This window comes from Cydia strobilella, chromosome 12 (assembly GCF_947568885.1).
Source record: "Cydia strobilella chromosome 12, ilCydStro3.1, whole genome shotgun sequence".
Lineage (NCBI taxonomy): Eukaryota > Metazoa > Arthropoda > Insecta > Lepidoptera > Tortricidae > Cydia > Cydia strobilella.
In genome coordinates, this window is record NC_086052.1 from 11,704,575 (window position 1) to 11,722,912 (window position 18,338).

At 38.2% G+C, this 18,338-nt stretch overlaps 1 protein-coding gene across 3 annotated transcripts in view; it reads left to right on the top strand.

The window, feature by feature from the left end:
• Window positions 1–18,338, top strand: part of LOC134746125 (dual oxidase maturation factor 2) — an 81,878-nt gene that overhangs the window by 25,648 nt on the left and 37,892 nt on the right. Inside the window, exon 1 of one of the 3 annotated variants that reach the window (XM_063680403.1) lies at window positions 14,560–14,933. The exons of the other annotated variants lie outside the window; for them this stretch is intronic. The gene's annotated coding sequence lies outside the window, so the exon portion shown is untranslated. Of the gene's footprint in view, window positions 1–14,559; window positions 14,934–18,338 lie in introns of those variants that run through there. 3 annotated transcript variants of the gene reach the window in all.

The window sequence follows — 18,338 nt, forward strand, 5'->3', positions numbered from 1 at the left end:
GAAGTGATCCCATAAGTGTTCCGTTTTTCAAAACAAAGTTTTGCACGGAACACTAATAATGGCAATTTTTGAATTTCGAGCGCTCGATTTCGTCACTAAAATCTGTGGAAAACGGCGAATTGGTATTTTTTAAATAGGAGCACTTGCCGCAATTGGGAATCTAGTGGTATTGACAACTCGTTTTCAATTCTATTAGTAGAATTTAAATGCCTAATACTCGAAATATATAAGAGTTTTGAATGATTCAAGGTTAGTTTCACTAGACTTAGCACTTCACTAAATCCATATCCATACTAATATTATAAATGCGAAAGTCTGTCTGTCTTTCTGTCTGTGCGTTCCCTCTTCACGCTTAAACCGCTGAACCGATTTAGGTGAAATTTAGAATAGTTTTTATCCCGAAAATCATCCCTTAAGAAAGTAAAAAGCGGGGTGGAATTGAGATAATTAACGAAGTGCATGCTAATTTGTGTGCATATTATGCTTAAATTTAGATTGCTATGAGAATTTTTCCAGGCTCTATTCTTACTCTAGCTGCGGTTACTAAGTCCACGCAGACGAAGTCGCGGGCAAAAGCTAGTATTGAATACTTACAAACTTACCCATATTGACTAGTTACTTGACTTATATTGATTGACTTATTTTGACAATACAAAAGGTAATCACGGTCTATATCCCGGTCAATATAGGACTCGAAATATATTGAAAGAAGCCACACGAAATCGAGCGCTCGAAATTCAAAAATCGGCTTCCAGGTCGGCATCGGCATGTAAGTACTTAAATAGCACATTCCAAAGTCAACGGTCACATCACTCACATCCTACAATATGTACTAGTTAATGTAATATTCATTCACGGTGGTTCAACGAGAGTGCGGAAGTGAGCACTTTCCTTGTCCGCATATTGTGATCCGATAAGGTCAACCATACCAGGTCGACCAGAGGTCGGCTCAAGGCGAGTTCGCTTCATTCGTTTCTAATGCTCGAGGCATTATATTTACCTATTATCTTAATTGGTTACAACACCCGGATGATGAGGAATCGCCTCGAATACAGATTTATCCAACAAGTATGTACCGGGGCGCGATTACATGTTGTTTCTGGCAGTTGGTGACATGGCTGCTGAGTCATAAAATACTTCATGTTGCTATTGAGGCACTACTGCCATAAAAATTTAATTTGCAGTTGACAATTGAAAACATAGTCATTTACTCAAAAACCTTGAAGCCTTTAACCTGAAATATTAATAACCAACCAACATAAACGTATGGATTTATTTAAAGAAAAAACGCATTTTAGGACATATTGAGACTAATAAAAAAGTACGAAACTTCTGCGATTTTTAGAGTGGTGCAAAATTACTGGTAGTGGTCCTTACAACATATAAAAAAAAACCGGCCAAGTGCGAGTCGGACTCGCGCAAAGAGGGTTCCGTACATTACACAATTTAAACAGAGGAGAGGAGTGTTAGGGTCGGCAACGCGCGTGTAATATCTCCGGTGTTGCAGGCGTCCATAGGCTACGGTAACTGCTTACCATCAGGCGGGCCGTATGCTTGATTGCCACCGACGTGGTATTAAAAAAAATGTATTTTTTATGTGAAACGTGAGTGAAAGGTAAATTGCGATTTATGATTTATGGCGTATTAAAAAAAACTACTTACTAGATCTCGTTGAAACCAATTTTCGGTGGAAGTTTGCATGGTAATGTACATCATATATTTTTTTAGTTTTATCATTCTCTTATTTTAGAAGTTACAGGGCGGGGGGACACACATTTTACCAATTTGGAAGTGTCTCTCGCGCAAACTATTCAGTTTAGAAAAAATATATATTAGAAACCTCAATATAATTTGTAAGACCTGTCCATAGATACCCCACACGTATGGGTTTGACAAATAAATTTTTTTTGAGTTTCAGTTCTAAGTATGGGGAACCCCCAAAATTTATTGTTTTTTTTTCTATTTTTGTGTGAAAATCTTAATGCGGTTCACAGAATACATCTACTTACCAAGTTTCAACAGTATAGTTCTTATTGTTTAGGAAAAATGTGGCTGTGACATACGGACAGACAGACAGACAGACAGACATGACGAATCCATAAGGGTTCCGTTTTTTGCCATTTGGCTACGGAACCCTAAAAACGGAACTATCGTCATTATAACAATTATAACAATGAATTTGTTTTTCTGTCTTGTAAGACAGAAAAACAAATTAATAAATTACACATGTTCAATTAAAGTTAAATGTTAAGAAGGTACTCCTATCACGTTGTCATTTTGCATTGTAACCAAATGAACGTTATTAGTCACTTGAACAACAAAGTATTGGGTTTTCCAAAAGGTTTCATCGACACAAAAACCCAGATACGAGTAAGTTGTGTCACATATTATCTACGTAGGTATGTACATAAATGCAAAACTAAAGTATGAAGTTTGAGCATGAGTTTTCTGATCTTTTTAAATACGAGTAAGTACTACCTTACTATTATCTATACAGAAACACCCGATACATCAAATTCATTTTTTTTTTTTAGTTTAAATGCCGCTTAATTAATAACTACCTATGTTTAGTATAGCTCTAAACACATTTCTCATGGCAACTTTGCCAGACCAGGTATCCTTACGATGAAGTCACAGTGCAATAGGTAGGTGCATTAGGTATGTCGAAATTTGTTTTGATCATTTCAGCAGGGCCCGTACATTTCATGCCGTTGACGCAAAAATGACGTAATTTAACATACATGGAGTTTTTATAAGAACACTACAAATTTAGATAAGTAATCTGTTGACGCGTAAAAAATAAATACTTGTTACTTAAAATACACTTAAAAATAAAAAAATATGTATTTAATAAACTAACAATCTATTATTTAGTTGAGTGACAATAAAATGAAAGTCAGACGTTTCTATACTGATTGTCAAGAATCTGATATGAAGGAGGTTGACAAATTGTTAATTATTAAAGAATTACGAAAATATTAATTTTAATTACGTCATAGCGTGACGTCATTTTTCCATCAACGGCATGACATGTACTACACGGACCCTGATCATTTGTGTGTCGCTATTGCTACTGTCTTAGATACAATAGCAAATGTGCATGTGGGTAACTGTGTAAGCAAGTCAAATTAAGTTGATATTATATCGACTTCATTGAATTTTCATTGAGTTACATTTTTTATAACACCCGTAAAATCAGGATAAGATAAGAAAAGTTGGCAATTTTATTACACTAGGCACAACTTAAACAACCGATCTTTTTAATGACAAAATATTGCATGAAAAAAAGATAGATAATTTGCCCCAGCCAACTAACTTCAGTACCATAAATTATGTCATTACCAAAAAATAAATGAATTTTTAACATAATTACTTGCATTTACCGTGTAACAGAATCAACATTTTCGTAATAAAATTTAAGGAGAGAACAGTTGCACACTAATAATGCGATGTCAAGTTTTGAAAGTATTTCAAAAGTACGAATCATAATTTTAAGTACCTTTACAAGAGTTTTGGGACAAAGGTTTAGTTACATTGTCGAATATTTAAATGTATATTTCACAAGCCCAACTTCGGCCGGCAAGGGAGCGAGGCGTGCGTGACTCAGTTGGCGTCAGATCAGATGCCATGCTGAAATAACTTTATACTGTGGTAAAGCTGACGTTAAATTAACAGATCCTTTGGCTTTACTTGCATCGGTGAAGGGAAGCAACAGGATGTGCATTAAACTTTGATAAATGTAAGATCAAGAGATAGTAACTCATAGTCCAAGTACAAAACGTAAAACTCTTATATATATAATGAGTATAATGACAGGGCCAAATATAAGGGGCAGATATAAGGGCCGGCACACAATAAAGACAACAGGGCACGTTACGTGCTAGCTCATAAAACACCTATCGTGATAATTCCGATGACATTTACTTATTTGTATATGTAAGTAGGTAAAATACTATAAAAGTTATTGTTAATTGGAATACAGACGTACATAATTAAGTCTAAGTTCTCGCATAAAATTTTTGCAAAGAAAAGGAAGAAATAAAAGCATAATTATATTTATTTGTGCTGTATTAGGCGCAGCAAGCTATATACTTTTCCCCTCACTAAGTCGAAAAGCCGTCTTTTATCTTTTAAAACAATTTAACCTTGGAAAAGGGGAAAAGGGGAAAGTAATTTGACCTTGGATGGAGCGTGTCTAAGTAGCTTTTGACAGATAACAAAACGTAAAACGCTCATAATAATGGTTCGTTCCATATTAATTATCATTAAATAAATGGATACCAAATTTAGCTTTATTTAATGATTTTAAGTCATAAACCTTAAATTCCGTAAGAAACATTTGTTTTTAGGGTTCCGTACCCAAAGGGTAAAAACGGGATCCTATTACTAAGACTCCGCTGTCCGTCTGTCCGTCCGTCTGTCTGTCTGTCACCAGGCTGTATCTCATGAGACAGTTGACATTTTCACAGATGATGTATTTCTGTTGCCGCTATAACAACAAATACTAAAAACAGAATAATATAAATATTTAAATGGGGCTCCCATACAACAAACGTGATTTTTTTGCTGTTTTGTTCCGTAATGGTACGGAACCCTTCGTGCGCGAGTCCGACTCGCACTTGGCCGGTTTTTTAAAATGATGTTGAATGTAATTCTGAACGCACAAGTTGAGTCGATGCAATTTCAAAACGCTGTAGCATCTCATACCTGGGTCCTAACTCCCAGTTCTTACTCCCACGGGCTGATGCTCTGGATTCTCCAATCGGCTATAATTCCTTAACGCTTTTGCGTTCTCTTTCTGTCTGATTCTCGTCTTCCAAATTACTCCCTGAAACTTTTGATATAAAATGTTTACTTTCTGGCTACCATTTCTAAATTCTCCCTAAACTTCTTCTACCCTATTACGGCCCTGACCCGTCCGGTTACTTACCTTGTTGTTTTTCTAATCATTTCATGTTTTTATTATAATTTCGAAGCTAATCGACCTAAAATTCACTATAAATTTTCCATTGACATATTTCTTTCTTTGTTTTGACTTTATCCGTCAAACTAATAATTTACTCTAAATTCTTTAGCATGAAGTTTAGGTCGTATAGTTTTCAAGTAGTTTGTTCTAAATTTTATCTAAAAATTGTTACTGGTGAACAAATATTTTCAAATATTTTCAAAAATAATAACAAAGTAAACAATAATTCTAGAAAATGTTATCGCTAGCTATATAAGCGGCCCAGCGGACATCTGAATTCAGTTTGCTTCTAGTTCCCAACAAAGGAACATCAGTTGTAAGGGTCCGTGCGGGGCCAAGCCAGGCCCCGCACCATCAAGAAACCCTCGATCGCGCTCATTAAAAGGTTACCTGTGTTCCTGGCGAAGTCTGGCGCTCTCTGCACGCACCCAAGTCCGGTGGTGCTTTGCAGTTGCTCTAGCGGAGCGCCTCGTCTCCTAGGCGCGCGCTATCGGCGCGCCTCGCCTCAACAGGCGCGTGCTGTCACCGCGCCTCGCCCGCTATCGGCGCGCCTCGCCTCAACAGGCGCGTGTTGTCACTGCGTCTCGCCTCTTTGAAGAGCGTGCTTATCAGCGCGCCTTACCCAGCGCGCCTTACCGTGCGCGCGCTATCAGCGCGCCTTACCCAGCGAGCCTTACCGTTCGCGTGCTACCAGCGCGCCTTACTGTGCGCGTGCTGCCAGCACGCCTCACCTTTGCGCGTGCTATCTGCGCGCCTTACCTTTGCGCGTGCTATCTGCGTGCCTTACTCTTGCGCGTGCTATCTGCGCGCCTTACTGTGCGCGTGCTACCAGCGCGCCTCACCTTGCGCGTGCTATCTGCGCGCCTTACCTTTGCGCGTGCTATCTGCGCGCCTTACTGTGCGCGTGCTACCAGCGCGCCTCACCTTGCGCGTGCTATCAGCGCGCCTATCCGTGTGCGTGCTCCTGCCTTGCACGTGCTATTAGCGCGACTATAAACTTTATTTTATTCTTTTTGTAATTTAAACCATCTGTAGCGTGTCATATTTAGACAATAGCCGTTAAATAAAGAACCTACCCCTGTTATATCTATCTTTTCCTTTCTACCTCCTCACTCCTAGCTCCGTTACTCACTCCTCCAATATACGTGGAGGAGGGAGTAACGTGACAGTTTTGGCGCCCAACTTTTAAATTTACCGGCTTTCTTAACCCACTAAATTCTAAATTATAGACAGAATCCGTGTCTTTAAATCTTAAATAACTTTTCGGCCTCTTTCTGTTTAATTTTCTATTTCCTTAGTCAATATGGCACGTTTTTTAGATTATCTTATTATAGCAATCAGACTAGATAGCTACTTTTTTTATCACTTTTATTTCTAATGATGTATTTTTTATAGGTCTTTAACTTTATAATAATTGTACTTCTTTTACTCTGCAGCTCAGCCCGTCCTCCTCCTCCCCTTTGTCCTTCTTCAAGCTCGTTTTTCATTCTTCATTAACTGCCATTTTCCATTTCTTTCATTTTGTGTGAGTGTGTCATCTGTAAATATTTCTTCATATTCTCGGGTGGCTTAATAAGCCAAGTGCCCTTCTTTTTCTTTTCTTTACCCTGCAGAGCGGTAGTCCAACTCTGAAGAAAAAAATAAGCCTTATGGTCAAACACTACTTTTTTTTACTCTACTGTGGTAGGTCTACCCCTACCACAACCTAAGTAGGTTCTACCCCTACTCTCTATTCTCGTCGGCTCTAAACCGACTAGAACTTGTACATAAACTTATCTTCGCGGAGCGGCTGACTACTCCCTTAAAATAAGCCTTAGGTCGTTCATTATTATCTTATTATCTTTTCCAGTGGAGCGGCTGACTACTCCCTTCTATAAAGAAGCCTCAGGTCATAGCGAGGACTTCTTAGGAGTGTGTGTCATAGAGCGTGAACCACATCCCCTTCCTTTGCCAGAGACTTATGAATGCGTGATTATGACAGGAGATGTATGAGTGCAGGGAAGTTCCTCGATCTATTCATCTTCTTCTCCATTATATCACTCATCCTCTCATTCCATTTATTCATCCCCATTAACGAGCTTGCTCTTTCTTTCTTCTGACTTACTGACTTACCTACCTACTTAATTACTTACCTACCTACTTACTTACTTACTTACCTACTTACCTTACTTCCTTTACTTTCCCCTAAACTTAACTCTTCACAAAAAAAAAACTTTTCCGTTTAAGATTACGACAAAGTTTTTTTTCCGTGGTTTTTGGGGTAATGTAGCATCTCATACCTGGGTCCTAACTCCCAGTTCTTACTCCCACGGGCTGATGCTCTGGATTCTCCAATCGGCTATAATTCCTTAACGCTTTTGCGTTCTCTTTCTGTCTGATTCTCGTCTTCCAAATTACTCCCTGAAACTTTTGATATAAAATGTTTACTTTCTGGCTACCATTTCTAAATTCTCCCTAAACTTCTTCTACCCTATTACGGCCCTGACCCGTCCGGTTACTTACCTTGTTGTTTTTCTAATCATTTCATGTTTTTATTATAATTTCGAAGCTAATCGACCTAAAATTCACTATAAATTTTCCATTGACATATTTCTTTCTTTGTTTTGACTTTATCCGTCAAACTAATAATTTACTCTAAATTCTTTAGCATGAAGTTTAGGTCGTATAGTTTTCAAGTAGTTTGTTCTAAATTTTATCTAAAAATTGTTACTGGTGAACAAATATTTTCAAATATTTTCAAAAATAATAACAAAGTAAACAATAATTCTAGAAAATGTTATCGCTAGCTATATAAGCGGCCCAGCGGACATCTGAATTCAGTTTGCTTCTAGTTCCCAACAAAGGAACATCAGTTGTAAGGGTCCGTGCGGGGCCAAGCCAGGCCCCGCACCATCAAGAAACCCTCGATCGCGCTCATTAAAAGGTTACCTGTGTTCCTGGCGAAGTCTGGCGCTCTCTGCACGCACCCAAGTCCGGTGGTGCTTTGCAGTTGCTCTAGCGGAGCGCCTCGTCTCCTAGGCGCGCGCTATCGGCGCGCCTCGCCTCAACAGGCGCGTGCTGTCACCGCGCCTCGCCCGCTATCGGCGCGCCTCGCCTCAACAGGCGCGTGTTGTCACTGCGCCTCGCCTCTTTGAAGAGCGTGCTTATCAGCGCGCCTTACCCAGCGCGCCTTACCGTGCGCGCGCTATCAGCGCGCCTTACCCAGCGAGCCTTACCGTTCGCGTGCTACCAGCGCGCCTTACTGTGCGCGTGCTGCCAGCACGCCTCACCTTTGCGCGTGCTATCTGCGCGCCTTACCTTTGCGCGTGCTATCTGCGTGCCTTACTCTTGCGCGTGCTATCTGCGCGCCTTACTGTGCGCGTGCTACCAGCGCGCCTCACCTTGCGCGTGCTATCTGCGCGCCTTACCTTTGCGCGTGCTATCTGCGCGCCTTACTGTGCGCGTGCTACCAGCGCGCCTCACCTTGCGCGTGCTATCAGCGCGCCTATCCGTGTGCGTGCTCCTGCCTTGCACGTGCTATTAGCGCGACTATAAACTTTATTTTATTCTTTTTGTAATTTAAACCATCTGTAGCGTGTCATATTTAGACAATAGCCGTTAAATAAAGAACCTACCCCTGTTATATCTATCTTTTCCTTTCTACCTCCTCACTCCTAGCTCCGTTACTCACTCCTCCAATATACGTGGAGGAGGGAGTAACGTGACAACGCATCGTCAGAAATGTCAACATTGTCAACAAAATTTTTCTCACCGACTCCGACACGTAAAAATACACAACTTCCAGAGTTTTCTGTTATAATATCGTATTATCGTAAAAAAATGAGTGATTCCAGTGATGAAGATGTGTGATTCCTGTGGGTGTTGCACTTTCCTCGCTATAGTGAGGGTAAAAGTTTTGTGTTACACACGGGTGCAAATGTATTTTACTTCTCGTGTGTTGAAACACTCGCGGGTAAAATATAACTTTGCACCCTTGTATAACAAATAACTATTGCCCATAGGGCTGCGTCTTCACTAGGCGTGAGCAGGTCTAAATGGTTGCCATTAAACTTTCTATGTCGTGTATTATGTGGTGGATAGTCTGCTTTGGAGCTCCGCAGTCAGTCGCTTGAGAATAACAATCGGCAGTGAATCAGTGATAACACTGTTTTTGAAAACAAAAACAAAACGTATTCACGGAAAACCTTCTACTAAGTTGTCCTACCAAGCTTCTATAATAATAGTTATTATGATGATTGATGACCTTAGTTAAGTACTCAACTCATTAACATTGCTTGCATGGATGTTTATTTCTGGTTATATAAATATGGAATCCATTATTTATGGTAATTTACGCTCCACAATATATTAAGTTTTGAAATATAATGTATGACCTTCTTTATTATGAACTCAACTGTTAAACACAATACAAATTAGCTTTATGCAATAGTTATGTATACAGATATGTGTGTGATAGCATTTTAAGCACAGAATAACTAATAGTACTACCCTTTAAGTATATTTACTGTATTTAATATATTTACTAGCTGATTTGTTCACATAGACTAGAATAAAGCTCCACCCGAATGACATTTAAAAGATAAAGAGCCCGCCTGTGTGACGCTGCGAGCGAAACCAGGGCACCAAATTGAATTCGCCATGCTTTGCCAGTGGTTGGGGAACCCAAGGGGGGATTTTCGTAGTTACTCGAGCGCGTCAGATTAAGATATGAGTGATATCTTGCTATCCCGTCTCTACCTTTGCCACTTTTAGCCGTCTATGTTGAGCCGTTGGTTGGTGGGGGGTTCAACAAATCGTTAAGCAGATTGTGGATTTGGTCATTAGTCCAAATTAATGCTATAATTATGCTATTACTAAATCTGACAATTATTTGTACGCATTTCCTTAATCTGAGGGTTACAATGTGAAAATCGGGCGTCGAATTAGTGGTCGTCAGATTAAGGAAATGCGTACAAATAAGTGTCATATTGTTATAGAAAAATTACAGCTATAACTTGGACTTAAACGACCAAATTCACAATCTACTTAACAATGTTTTTAACCCTCCGATATTAAAAAAACCTGTAGACACTTTCCTGCTCGCTGGAACCCTTTTTTTCTTCTTATCATCTAATCTTTCGATTCCAATAGGTCTCTACGACGCTCGAGTAACTACACATTTAGCATCGCCGGCTCCCTAGCTACAATGTCTCGCAAGCCGATATGTCACCGAGAACGTGCCCGGTACGTACCTCCATCCATGTCCATGACATCCATGCAAAAAAGAAACCTAAATTATTATCTCGGATAGCAAAGAAACATTGTAATCTAAATATACAGTGAAGTGTAAAAATATGGGTGCATATAACTTACTCAAAAATATGTCCCATAGTTCTTAATTCGCTAGCATAAGAGCTATGGGACATATTTTTGAGTATGATGTGTGCACCCATATTTTTACACTTGACTGTACAATATTCCCTTCTGGATTTTTCCGGAATTCTGTCTAACCAAGGAGTTTATCATGAACTGTGAATGTTTAACAGTGTCTTTTTCTCAATATTGCGACTATAACAACCAATAAGAAAAATAAAACCATAATCAAACGTGATTTCGGGAGTTTTGTCGGTCGGTAATAATTTAATGTAATGTGTGTAATAAGACTGCTGTATTTTTATTGCCGCTTCCACAAGAAACAACAAAAATGAATCGCGTTTTATATCAACCACAAATAGGTGTATAAAAAATAGTGCAAAAAATACTGAAACAACACTCAGCTAATCAAAGAGGACGATAATTTCCAATTAGGCGGGCCACTTCCACCATTCATAAACCCGGAGTTAACCGGTTAAACCTGGAGTTACCATGGTTACCAGTACAATTTGACACTGAGTTAACGGTTCAACGGGTTAACCACGGGTTAGTGGGACGGTGCAAGTGGCGCTTAACCACGTACAACCGACCAAATCTTTTGTGGTTAGCCGTATTACGTCGATTGGTACACCTATTAACTACTATTAGCCACCTTTTTGCTTACATTAAATGGTGGCGTAACGGCGTAAGCATACTAATTTCACACGATAAAAAATTAAATAAACTATCTACTGATATAATTTTTTTTTAATTAGACACGGGAAGCAATTATCTTAATTCAACATAACGTAGCTTTACCAACGTAGCAAATATTTATTTATTTTATTTATTATTTATTTATGTATAAATACAGATACTGTCAGTTCGCATGTATATGTACAAATATTTTGATATCTCTTTAAAAATGGCGTGGCGCAGTAAGTTTTTCAATGATCTCAAATTAATATTCATTGAACACACACATTTCGAAAGAAGTCCTATATTTAGATGTCTAAATTCGGAACCTTAATTTTAAGTACCTAGGTATGAATTGTATGTATGTGCGTTTTTAATGTGAAAGTAATTAACTTTAATAGGTATATATGAAGCAGATTGTCAAAAACGTGCTCCAAAAGCGATGCTCTAGCCAGGTTTTGTTATAATTATAACAACCGTATAATATTGACCACAGTCATAAACAATCGAGATGATCGTCTTGAACCTTGAACTTCCACTGCCGACAATGCAATGCCGTCAATGCCGAGCTTCGTATTAAAAATAAGCAAAACGATACAAGCACTAAATATACAGAGGAACTAATTATGTTAGACTACGAAATAACCTTGTGGGAGCAGGAAATGAATACTTATTGTATATATTTACGTCCCAACTATTCAGTATGGCCATGTTAATTCAAATAACTTCCGACATGCTCATTGCTCACTTGTCTGAATTATATCTGATATAATGTCAATATGATATTAATCTGAGGGATTTATTGAAGAAACGTTTATTATATTTATTTGACTTGTTTGATTTAATAAAGCTGAGCTAAAAATTTTACTATTAAACTAATGACTATCTATCACACAAATTAGAAAACCAGTCAAGTGCGAGTCAGCCTCGCGCACGAAGGGTTCCGTACCATTACGCAAAAAACGGCAAAAAAATCACGTTTGTTGTATAAGAGCCCCACTTAAATATTTATTTTATTGTGTTTTTAATATTTGTTTTCATAGCAGCAACAGAAATGCATCATCTGAGAAAATTTCAACTGTCTAGCTATCACGGTTCATGAGATACAGCCTAGTTAGTAATAGGATCCCGTTTTTACCCTTTGGGTACGGAACCCTAAAAACTGACTTACTGATTTACACATTTTTTTAATTAAGTAACTAAGAGAAATTTTATATGACGGTATCCTGACCTCTTCTGTAGTACAGTGTCAAGCTAGCCCACGTGGCAGGCAAGCTGTAGGCACCCCGACAATGCGATATCACCGCGCAAACCGAATTCGTAGCATGCCCCGACGCAGCTACGCACGTGGCAACCATCACGCGCACACTACAGACTACACGCCTGAGGGCTTACCGCGAAAATTACTATTATATTAGAATGATAGAAAGGCAGATACCGAAATTTCGATTTTCGCTGTAGACCCCTGCTTTACTTCACGCCCATTCCTATATTTATAGCAATCAGTTAAATAGGTATATAATGGCTACCGAAGCCAATCTTTTGTCGTCATCCCTTTCCGTTTTCCGTAAGTGGTCCGCATCCCGTAAGTACATGAGTTGCCCTGTAATTTCTTATCTTCTAGGAATTAATCAACTAGATAATTTTCAATTAAGCACCAACGTGTGCTCCTGTTAAAGCTCCCCGTTATGGAGTGAAACATGTCGAACAATTTACGACTTAAAAATACTAATAAAATTATAGTTTTTGAATATTAGAATAAGAGGTTAATAAAAGGGTTGAAAGTTGATATAGAGTCGGGTACAAATATTTTTTTGAGTAAAACTTCTTAGAAAGAAGGTAATATTACTCGTAGAAAAAAGGGATTTCTACGTTTTTGAATATTCACCCCCTAAGGGAACTAAAATGGGGCTAAATATATTTCTTCAAATTACCTACGTAACTATGCATGATATTCAAAGTTCTTCCTTTAAGGGGGTGAGAGAATGGTAAAAGTTTCGAGAACAAATATTTCTTTGAGCGAAGAACTTGAAATTTCGTAAAAAGATATTATGCCAGACAAATGTCACGTGTTGTCAAATTGTTATTCCAACTGCTGTTTTTTGCTACAATATAGAATTACAACATCATCATCATATATTTAAGAGTTATACTCTTTTCGGTGGAGCGATTTCCATATGTGTCGGTCCTCTGCCCGACACGACGTTGAGTTTTTCCTTTACTTGATCTATGTATGTTCTCTTTGGTCCCCCCCTCCGTCTCCTTGCCTCAACTCTCCCTTCAATTACAACAACCAACATAAAATTCACGCGAACGGAGTCACGGGTAACAGCCAGTATTTTATAATTTATTAAATTAAACTTCAATGAGATCATTTTTGATTCGATCAACTAGGATCATAATTTACAAAACTTATAACAATCAACACACTCATATATAACAATAAGTTACATAAAAATTACTATAAATCTAGATTAAATTAAACATAAAATTACAATAATTACAAATTTAATACTTATCTTACATGTAAAGTGTTATTAATGTTATTATAACATTAAGGGTTGCCCATTATATGGAGCGCACTGCAGTGGTTAAGATGCTCACCATCCAATCTGCCTGCAAACATTGCCAGGATGCTGTTGGTGCTTTATAATTCTCACGTTAAGGCCGTTCAATCAGTTTGCCGCTATTACTGTCACATTTCGCAAGAAAGAACGGGAAAGACCATGGCGCACCAAGTGTCAATTTTGATCGAATTTTGTCGATTTTTATTTATTTTAAAAACGTTGCCTTACAATATCGAAATTCGAAAGCGGTAAAATTACTATTTAAGTTAAGATTATTTTTTCTTCTATTTTTTTGTTTATAGTGTCACATAATAAATAACCGAGTAAAGTTGGTTTAAAAGTCCTAGTTAGAGGTTACTTTGGGAATTAATTGTATCGAGCAAAGTGTCATAATTCGTGTATCGGAAGCTTATAAATTAAAGATAATCAAGAACTACATATATTTTTTCCACGTCTACGAATATCAATGTCTCTTGAAAAATATGATCATATAAGGAGATTTCTCGCCTTCTGGCTCAGGGAACCGCCTTAATGTCCTGTCTCATTAAATCGGCCCACTTGCACCATCCCACTAACCCGGGGTTAAGCGGTTAAACCCTTAACCCGATGTATAATTGTACTGGTAACTCCAGGTTTAACCAGGTAACACCGGGTTAGTGGGATGGTGCAAGTGGCGCGTATAACACATTGCATGGCCCTGTTGTCTTTTATCTCAGTTTTAAACAAATGTTTGCAAATGTTACCTAAGGTGTAAGCCGTGTAAGTAAAAATTTGAGGCACGACAAACTTTATATCTAGGTACTCAGGCTGTCACCTTTTACGCAAACTGAGTAAATGCCTACATCTTTACCTCATGTCCCATATTTGTACTACCTATCTGCAAAGAGAGTTTAACTTTCAAACCGTATGAAGAGTAGCTGTCATGATAAAATAGTCATACATAATTTCCTAATTTCCTAGGCGCACACGTAATGAGAGGAGATGAACGCGAACGGGCGACTCGTGAACGACAAAGCCGCGACGAGATAAGCCTCGGTACGTGAGCCTCCGCGGCCGCCGGAACCTTGAATACAACCGCGCTCCTTCCCGCGATATAATAATAAACCGCTCAGTCTGGCCCGAGCCTTTACCGACACAACACGACCGACTGTTCTCATTTCCTGACCCGAATCCGAGCCTTGTGATACGCGACACGCGGGTAGACCGAAATGTGCTCGTGCGCACCCCCGGAGTGACTGTGACGTGAGCCCCAGTGTTCCGTATGCAGTGACACAACACTTGTATACAGATAGTGTATATTGTGATGTTTTGTGCCAAAACTCCTTGTGCCATATCCGTAGGAGATACGTTTATTAATTTTTATTATACGCCAGGTGGGTACTCAACACTATCAATTAGAATTAATTGCTATCAGTTACCTGAATACAGAGATGTTATAGACTTATTTTATTATGAATAATAATTATTATTATTAGCTGACACATAAACTTTACCTATTAATAGCCGTCTACAACCTACAAGTAGGTAAATTGCATAAGATAAGTATCGATACATAGATTTTGAACATGTTTGCAATAGGCGTGCATAATCAATTGAATTTGTATGAGCCATCTTGACAGAAAGCGATACAAAACAATGTTATTTAGAAACTACAGAGACACCGTCTAAGTATTAATCGTAATACATAAAGCCGGCCGCTGTTGTGTATAAAAAACTGGCAATCTAACAATAGAGTGTATCTAGTGCAGGGAAAACACGGCCCGTCCATCTATCAACACCCGTTCAATGCAAACAGGATGTGCTGGCGACCTTTCGATCACCACATTCAAGTGATCGCTGTCGACAAAAAAGAGGAATTGTTTTATTTTTGGGAAACCCGTGCAACAAATGGACATGATGACAATATGATACGGGCAAGGCCATAATGATCACTTCGAAAGTATTAAATCATTTTACGGTTTAGACTCACTTTGCATTATTTGCAATACTTGTCATATTTCTGTGCTTAATTACATTATAGGTAATTCCGTATATTTATAATCATAAACTGTACCTATATCTTACGTTGTTTCATTATGAGTACCTACATACGAGTAATTACATATAGGGTAGGTATTTGACTGTACTTATTTAAAATAAATTATTTTTCAACACACTTGCTCAAAACGAAGTTTTTATTCCACCGATTTTTGGCTCATAATCCTAGATATTAAACACGCGTGCTCTTTCAGTGTAATATTCGACTCGTGCTTTTTCATTATATTATCCGACTGAGTTAAGAAGCTAACTGATTACTAATAATATGCATGGAAAGGGAGCCTTCTTTAATTGGTCAGACTGGCGGGCACGGGCGCGCCCGACCGCCTGCGCGGTGCGCGGCGCGCGGCCCGGCCGGCAGTATGTCAGATGAAACACACAATACTAACTGTTTTAACAATTAAAATTTGATTAATATGAAAGTTTCTTTTTTTCTCGCAAGTGTGTTGAAAAACATCGTATGAAACGCGTGTGCATTAGTCATTACACACATCGGCTTTCTTATTGCGCTCGCTTACAGCTCGCGCGCACAATATCGCCTCGTATGTAATGTTTTTTTCTCGCAAGTGTATTGAAAAACGTCGCATGAAACGCGTGTGCATTAGTCATTACACACATCGGCTTTCTTATTGCGCGCTCGCTTACAGCTCGCGCGCACAATATCGCCTCGTGTGTAGTGACCAACTTAGCACACTTGTATCATAATGTACTATTACACCACGCAAGAAATAAAGCATCAGAAGATTAATAAAGAAACGTGGACAGCAGTTAATTTAAGACACATTTTCTATTTTAAAACCCGTATAAAACTATAAAAAGTAGGTAATTTGATCGTGACGTCACATGCTACTCATGCTAGTGTTTCATATAAATTCCATAGTAGCAAATCGTTTTGACAGTTCGAAAAAAGAAACTGATTTGACTGGTAGTCAAATACCCTACTGTAGTGTATGAGTATACTTATTACCTGTGTATATAATTAACAATTGAAGGCATTATTACAAAAACAACATAACTACACTAGACATGAATTTACTATATAAAAAAGAAATGTCCTTACTTTAAAAACCTAAAATGTATGTACTACCATTACAGATGAATTTCTTTTAAACCACATCTCATTGAACGAAAACCTACATATAATACTTAGTTTCAAAATTTGCATATTCAACAAGTTTACACACTTTTCAATGGTTTATCACTTTATCAGATGAACTTAATCACTTCAAACGTACCGTAAAATATGCATATTTGCTCCCCACAGCTTATTGTACTCCTACAGTTTTATGTATTAAACTATATTACAACCTCATTTAAGTGTTACAATATGATAGTAGTTATGATCTACTTTAAATCGGCATACTTAATTATATTATATCAACATACCTACCACAGTTTTGGTGCAAAGTAGGCACATTTTATGGTACCTAACTAATTAATTTCAAATCGGCTCCAACAAAGCCAAACCTTTTTATCGCAGCAATTGATCGCTGGTTAACAATAGGCCCTTAATGGTCGTTTTATATCTGAAAAGCATTACTGCGTTGCGCTGGGCGCGCCGGCGGCGGCGTGAACTGTTAATTAATAAAATTAGTCAGCTGGGGCCCATTACTCAAACGATATTAGACTAATATTATTAGCCCACGAACTGTCAAATCGTATGGGTTGCTATGACAACACACTAGTAATATTAGACTAATATCGGTCGAGAAATGGGCCCCTGTAGCTTCGCCTGCCTGCCTGCCTGTAGCTTTATTTGTAGCGTTGTGGGCTTCGTTCCCGTAGCTTACTAAATATAGGCCTCATAATAGTCATAATTTAGTGCCTCTTTCCAAACGGAGAATTCAAAAATCTCAATCTCTTACTTATTAACCGACAATCGTATGTAATTAATTACACAAAGGACCGGAATTACCGGAAGTTGTTAATAGCCGGAATACCGAATATAAGAATTGAATTTTGACAGATATTCATGAATTAACCCTTGTGTCTAAAGGTCTACCGTTTAACTGATAGCCTTAACTTCAATAAATAAGGGCCAATTCATAACTGTCAAGAAACAATTATTCTTACGTTAGTCCGGTTACAATTATTTTTTTTGTACAATAAAGTGATTTACTACTACTACTACTATAATATAAATATGAATATATTCAGCTATCCATGTTGACATTAATCGCATTTTGTCATTTAAAACAAAATCCAAAGGCTAATCAAGCAAGTGGTATGTGTCATCTCGAGATCCTTAAACACAATAATAAGTAAGATATCACACCTTCGCATTTTCTAAATACATAGTTTTCCGTTAGCAAAATACGGCTCTGCGCATCTTTTGTTTTTCTACGATAGTAAAGAAATGCAACACAAATATTTGTGCCAATACGGCAAAGTGAAATACCAATAGAAATAGTAGCATGCATCGGTAGAAGCAGCCGGCACAACTACAACTACCGCCACCAGATAATTACGATTGATAGCCATTCCACACGACAGCCCAATCACCGTGCAAGGCTTTTGTCTAAAACATATATTATATCAGTTATATAAATGTCACTACACAGTAATCTGTTGTGTCATACAACACATAATAAATATTAGGTATCTCTAACGGTAACGGCTGATATTTATCTGTTTAATATTGCCTCATACTATCAATTTATCAATTAACTTATCCAGCGCCGCTACAAAACAGCAGTTCGACAGTGGTGTTGAACATGGATGTAGTCCCTTTTTTTTGTGAT